The sequence below is a fragment of the Chaetura pelagica genome, unplaced genomic scaffold (assembly GCF_000747805.2).
Source record: "Chaetura pelagica isolate M959 unplaced genomic scaffold, ChaPel_1.0 scaffold76, whole genome shotgun sequence".
Classification (NCBI taxonomy): domain Eukaryota; kingdom Metazoa; phylum Chordata; class Aves; order Apodiformes; family Apodidae; genus Chaetura; species Chaetura pelagica.
In genome coordinates, this window is record NW_009970723.1 from 12,630,584 (window position 1) to 12,636,626 (window position 6,043).

The following is a 6,043-nucleotide window of genomic DNA, read 5'->3' on the forward strand; positions in this document are numbered from 1 at the left end:
TATATCCAGTTCTGTGTTGTTTGTTGGGGTTTTTTTTGGGTTTTTTTTTGTTTGTTTGTTTTTGTTTGTTTTTTGGGAAATAAGATGTCATAAGTGGCAGAATTCAGGAGAAATATGTAGAAGAGAGGTAAGCAAGTAATGACCCTGAACATCCTAAAGACTGAAAAGCGTTTACCAGTGTTGGGGACTGACGAGAACTCATTCTTCCTTTCTTCCCTTCTGCTGTCACTGTAAACACTCACTTCCAAGTATCTCTCTAACACAGTTTTGTGTTTTTAGGCATTATCTTGCACATCATCATGCTCCTACATGCTGCTTTCTCTACTGAGAAACTATTATAGCATGGTGGACAATAAAGGCTGCCTGCTGTGGTAAATGTTGGCTGCCCAAGGGCAATGACATCCTTCTTGACTTCACTTCTGAGTTACTGACTGTGCTTCCCAGGAGACCTACATGAAAGATCTTAATAATAGATTGAGTCTCAGTTTTGTTACTTATTCTTAGCTGGTGAAATAAATTACAAAAGTAAGGAAAAAGTACTACACTTTGTTGTGTACAAAGTAATCAACTATCACAATTAATTTTACACACAGGTGAGAAGAAACTGTTTGCAAGTTGGGAGAAGTGGAGCAAAAATGTTTGTTTATTCTTCTCTATGTATCTTGGTAATATTTTTTTTTGTTGTTGTTCGCTGCCCACCTCTCATTGGCTTAAAAATGTATTATAATATCTTGACTTGTTCATGGTTGCTCCAAGCTGCTCATGAATTCAAGCTGATCCAGAATTCTCGTTGATTAGACTTTGATTTTTTCTCCCAGACAAAATAAACCAAAGGATGCTGTATTCATCTTCTTCTAAAGGATGTGAGCTTCTTCTAAAAGATATGAGAGTCTGAATTCTTGTGATAACCTCTCCCTGAAAAACATCCCAGAAAAAAGAAATTGCAGGTCGTATGTTTGAGGCTAGTTTGGCAGTCAGTCACCTGGTCCTCAGTAGGGCTAACTAGCATCTTGGCAGGCCTCTCCAAAACCCTGCCGAACAATCAGCTGCGTTTGGCACATCTGGAAGACAGAGGGCCATCTTCCAAGCTGGTGTGCTGAGACTGGGATTCATGAGTTAATAGCATGTTAGGAAATGTAAGTTGTCCTGGTCAGGAGGGATGACACAATACGTATATGCAGTAATTGAAATTTACTGCATACAATCTTGGGGGTTTTAATTATTCTGAACAAGAGGCATAGGTATAGTAAAAGAGTAGGGAAGTTGGGAGACAAGAACAGAAGTGCAGTTTGAATTCAGAGGGCATATTAGCAGTGAATTTTACTACTTGTAATTAAAGCAAACAACAAAGGTTAACCACTAAAATGCCGGCAATTTATTATCAAATACCATGCTAGGCCTAAAACATCAGCCACCATCTTTAAAGGATCTTACAATCTTAACATAATAATCTTCATTATTAAGTTTAAGTTTGCTATTTATTAGCAAATAAATAGCAGTGAATGAGTAATATTTCTGTTCCCGAGAATCATTCTCTCTGGCAGGTGTCCCTGCTGGAGGAGACAAGGTCCAGTAGCTTCCTACGGCAAGTGTACGGAGATCTCTCTGATAAAAATGGGACCAGGCTTTTATAGAATAAAGTGAATTGACTGCTGTCGATGTAACCATTAGCCATACCTCCAACATCTCTCACTGGAGAATAAAAAGAAAACAGCGGAAAAACCATGAAGGCCTTTCCTACCAAGCAAACTCTTTTCTTTATCTATTTGCTATTACTTTATCTCCATTTCAGGCCTAGGTGTGGCTTATTGAGCTCCACGTTCTTCAACACTGGAGAGCAGTTGGTGTTGGCCCTCTGTTTATACCTTTCAAGGTTGTTGCCAGCTCAGAGTTTGCTAGGCCGTTTCCCTTCTCATAGGAAGCTTTCACTGCAGGCCAGGGCCTGCAAAATGAGATGCAAAAAGCAGTTGAATTATAAAAGGGAACTGAGGCAGGCATATTGAGATATGGAGCACCCTGCTACATAAGCCCATGTCTAATTACCTATTCAAAAAAAGGTGTAACTTGATATATTCAAATAGGTGTGTCTCAGGGTACCCATTCCACGTTTTTTCTGTGGAATGATTGTCATTGTGGATTTAAGGCAAAAAGCTTTCTAAAGTGAAACATTAAATAAATATGGTAAAATATAACTTATGGTTTCTTCTGAAATTTTTTATTTCAAGGTGGAGAATAGAATAATTCTGTCACAGTTAAGATTCTGAGAGCTAAACTGAAGAAGCATGTAGTCATCGAACTCTGCTGTTTTGTTTTCCTCTTACATATAAGCCCACTAGGGAGCTCCAAAATATAAACTCAAAAAGAATGACAGCAGCAAAAATAAATTAGTAATAAGGCATCTCAATAAGCCTGATTTGCCTAGTATGGTTTGTGGTGTGTTTTTTTTGTGTGTGTGGTTTTTTTTGTTGTTGTTTTGGGGTTTTTTTAGATTTATTCCTTCCTTACATAATAAAGTTTCTGAGTCTCTAGCAGATCACTGCCCTTGTGTCTGTTTGCACACTTTCTATACCTGTCCTGCAGGCAACGTGTTAGTATTTCAGGTTCCAATTTCAGGCATGGTCACTTGCATTTCAGAGGAAAATATTTGATTCTGGAGAATCCGTGGTTATTTCTACTGGACATCAAGATAATGGCATATACTTCAGGGAGGACTGTGCATGTCTGTAGCAGTAACCCAAATCCCATGATGGACCTTTTATTTTGCCCCCACTGAGGCCACCTAAGATAACACCAAAACCTTCCAAACAGTAGGGGTTTTTGTGTGACTTTGTTTGTTTGGGGTTTTTTTTTGCCTTTCATTCAGACCATAAATCCTGTACCTTTGACAGACAGGCAGAGATTTGGTGAGATATTGTGCCACTAACTGCCGAAAGACATATCTCCAGCTCTTGTATTGTGTTTCTGAAAAGCATCAAAATTTCCTTGTCAGATTTTGGCTAGTAATGTAACCACATGTAAAGGTCCTTCCCTGCTCTTTTTTGATGTGAAAAACTCAGAAACTTGACATTTCTGAAGTAATTTAAACAAATCATAGACTGTTTATTAGAAGTAAAATAAATCTTCCTTAAACGTTTTTGCATTGATTAGACCTTTTGTAATCTCTTTGCTGCGGTGCTAGAAATCTCTTGCAGCCATAGGTATTCACCATCTTTGGTGAATGAAGGAACCTTCATTTAAACAGTAAACAGTCTCAAGTGTTTATATAAAGATTTTTAATTCCCAGATTTAGCTTTCTGCTGGGAGGAAATAGATGCCATGTGTGATTTTCATGGGATGTTGTTCTAAATACCAAAATAATTTTCTTATTTTTTATTAATAAAAAACATGGGATAGGAGAAGCCCTTTGTGCTGTTGCTACCAACAATGTATGATCTGAGACATGTTCTTATATATTCAAAGGGGTCATATTAATACTTAGTATCTTACAAATAATCTATTAAATTTGTTGCTGTATTCAAAAATTTAACAAGTCCAAAGATGGATTCTGCACTTAGGGTGGAGTGACGCTGGCCACAAGTATAAACTGGGAGTGGAAGGAGAGCAGCTGTGCAGAGAGGGATCTGGAGGTGCTGGTCCACAGGAAGTTCTGCTGCATGCATGGTATATGTGATGTATGTGCATCGGTCCCTGCTGCTTTCTCAGAACACTAACACTCGGGTACTCACAGAATGAAACGACCGCGTGTACCAGTTCACATCGGCTCTTACCGTTCCTTTACGATCCCAGTCTGGCATTTCAGGCTCCCTGGGCGAGAAGCGTCCGACCCAGCCCGCTCCCAACACCCTCCCCCCCCGCATCTCCAGGCACACAGCACCAGGGACAGCGCCCCACACGTCAGGATGGCCGAGCGGTCTAAGGCGCTGCGTTCAGGTCGCAGTCTCCCCTGGAGGCGTGGGTTCGAATCCCACTCCTGACACCTCCTTTTGGGGCTACCGTTGGCCCCTCGCCATCGCTGCTGCGCAGGGCTCGGCTCTGGGCCACTTCTCTGCCATGGAATCCGCAGCCACTTGGGTGCAGGACTTGGGGCACCAGCACAAGCCTGGCCAGGAAGACCAAGCTGGGAGGTGCTGCTGCTTCTCCCGTGGGACGAAAAAGGCCTCGTGCAGGGACCCGGGGACATTGCACCACTGGGCTGTGACATTTAGCAACACACCCAAAAGCTGGACTGTGCACCTGGGCTACAGTAACAGCAGGCACAAGTGTAGTGGGAGAGGAGGGGCTGGGGAGCAGCCCTGCAGAGAGGGATCTGGGGGTGCTGGACGGCAGCAGGTTCAGGAGGAGCCCCCTGAGAGCCACAGGACAACTTGCATCCCAGGGGCATCAAACACCGCATCGCCAGCCCGTCCAAAGAGGTGATTGTCCTGCTGTCTTTAGTGTTGGTGCAGCCTCACCTTGAGCACTGAGTGCAGTTCTGGGCGCCACAGTTTAAGAAGGATGTCAAGGTCCTCAAATGGCTCCAGAAGAGGCATCAAAGCTGGTGTACAGAGCTGGAAGGAATGTCCTGTGAGGAGCTCCTGAGGACTCTGGGCTTGTCTAGTGTGGAGACAAGGGGGCTGAGAGGAGACCTTAAGGCTTACTCTACAGCTTCCTGAGGAGGGGAAGGGGAGAAGGAGGTGCTGGTCTCCTCTCCCTGGTATCCAGTGGCAGGTCATAAAGGGAATGGTTCAAAGATGTGCCCAGGGACTTCAGAGTGGACATTCAGAAGCATTTAAGGCCTCGTGCAGGGACCCGGGGACATTGCACCACTGGGCTGTGACATTTAGCAACACACCCAAAAGCTGGACTGTGCACCTGGGCTACAGTAACAGCAGGCACAAGTGTAGTGGGAGAGGAGGGGCTGGGGAGCAGCCCTGCAGAGAGGGATCTGGGGGTGCTGGACGGCAGCAGGTTCAGGAGGAGCCCCCTGAGAGCCACAGGACAACTTGCATCCCAGGGGCATCAAACACCGCATCACCAGCCCGTCCAAAGAGGTGATTGTCCTGCTGTCTTTAGTGTTGGTGCAGCCTCACCTTGAGCACTGAGTGCAGTTCTGGGCGCCACAGTTTAAGAAGGATGTCAAGGTCCTCAAATGGCTCCAGAAGAGGCATCAAAGCTGGTGTACAGAGCTGGAAGGAATGTCCTGTGAGGAGCTCCTGAGGACTCTGGGCTTGTCTAGTGTGGAGACAAGGGGGCTGAGAGGAGACCTTAAGGCTTACTCTACAGCTTCCTGAGGAGGGGAAGGGGAGAAGGAGGTGCTGGTCTCCTCTCCCTGGTATCCAGTGGCAGGTCATAAAGGGAATGGTTCAAAGATGTGCCCAGGGACTTCAGAGTGGACATTCAGAAGCATTTCTTTCCTGAGAGGGTGGTCAAATGCTGGAACAGGCTTCCTAGAGAGGTGGTTGGTGCCCCAAGCCTGTCTCTTGGACAACTGGACAGTGCCCTTAATAACATGCTTCAGCTTTGGGTCAGCCCTGCACTGGTCAGGCACTTGGACTAGATGATTGTTGTGGGTCCCTTCCAACTGAAATGCTCTATTTTATTCTACTAAAATCTCTTCCAACTTGTTACTAACATTAGCAGTTGTGTTATCCCACCTTTTAAGGTTATATTTTGTTCTCTAACTTGGTTTATTCTCACCAGCTCTTAGCCTGAGGGCAGCAAAGATGTAACAGTAATTGCAGTATTTCTGGTACTTGTACATGACAGTGAGCTGGTGATGGTGGTAAAACATGTTGCACTCAGACTGCCCATTCTAGCTTTAATGTCAGAGACCCTTTGATCCCACAGATGATTGATGGAATAGGTGTTTTTTGTTTTTATTTATTAGTCAAACCTTAAATCAGATGAGCTTAATGAATTTCACAATGTTGCTATATGTAAAGTAATAAATTAGTCCAGTTTTACTCAGTTCTGCATGGATTGCTGTCTCCAACTTCGGGCATCCACAATTTTTAGCAAGAAGGATGATCAAAAGTGTAGAAAACAGGTCCTTTAGAAAAAAATG

General features: G+C 44.0%; 1 non-coding gene across 1 annotated transcript; it reads left to right on the forward strand.

Annotated features, from left to right (window-relative positions):
- The first annotated feature begins 3,893 nt into the window (after positions 1–3,893).
- Positions 3,894–3,976, forward strand: TRNAL-CAG. Its single transcript has one exon. It is a non-coding gene; the product is annotated as a tRNA-Leu (tRNA).
- The last annotated feature ends 2,067 nt before the right edge of the window (positions 3,977–6,043 follow it).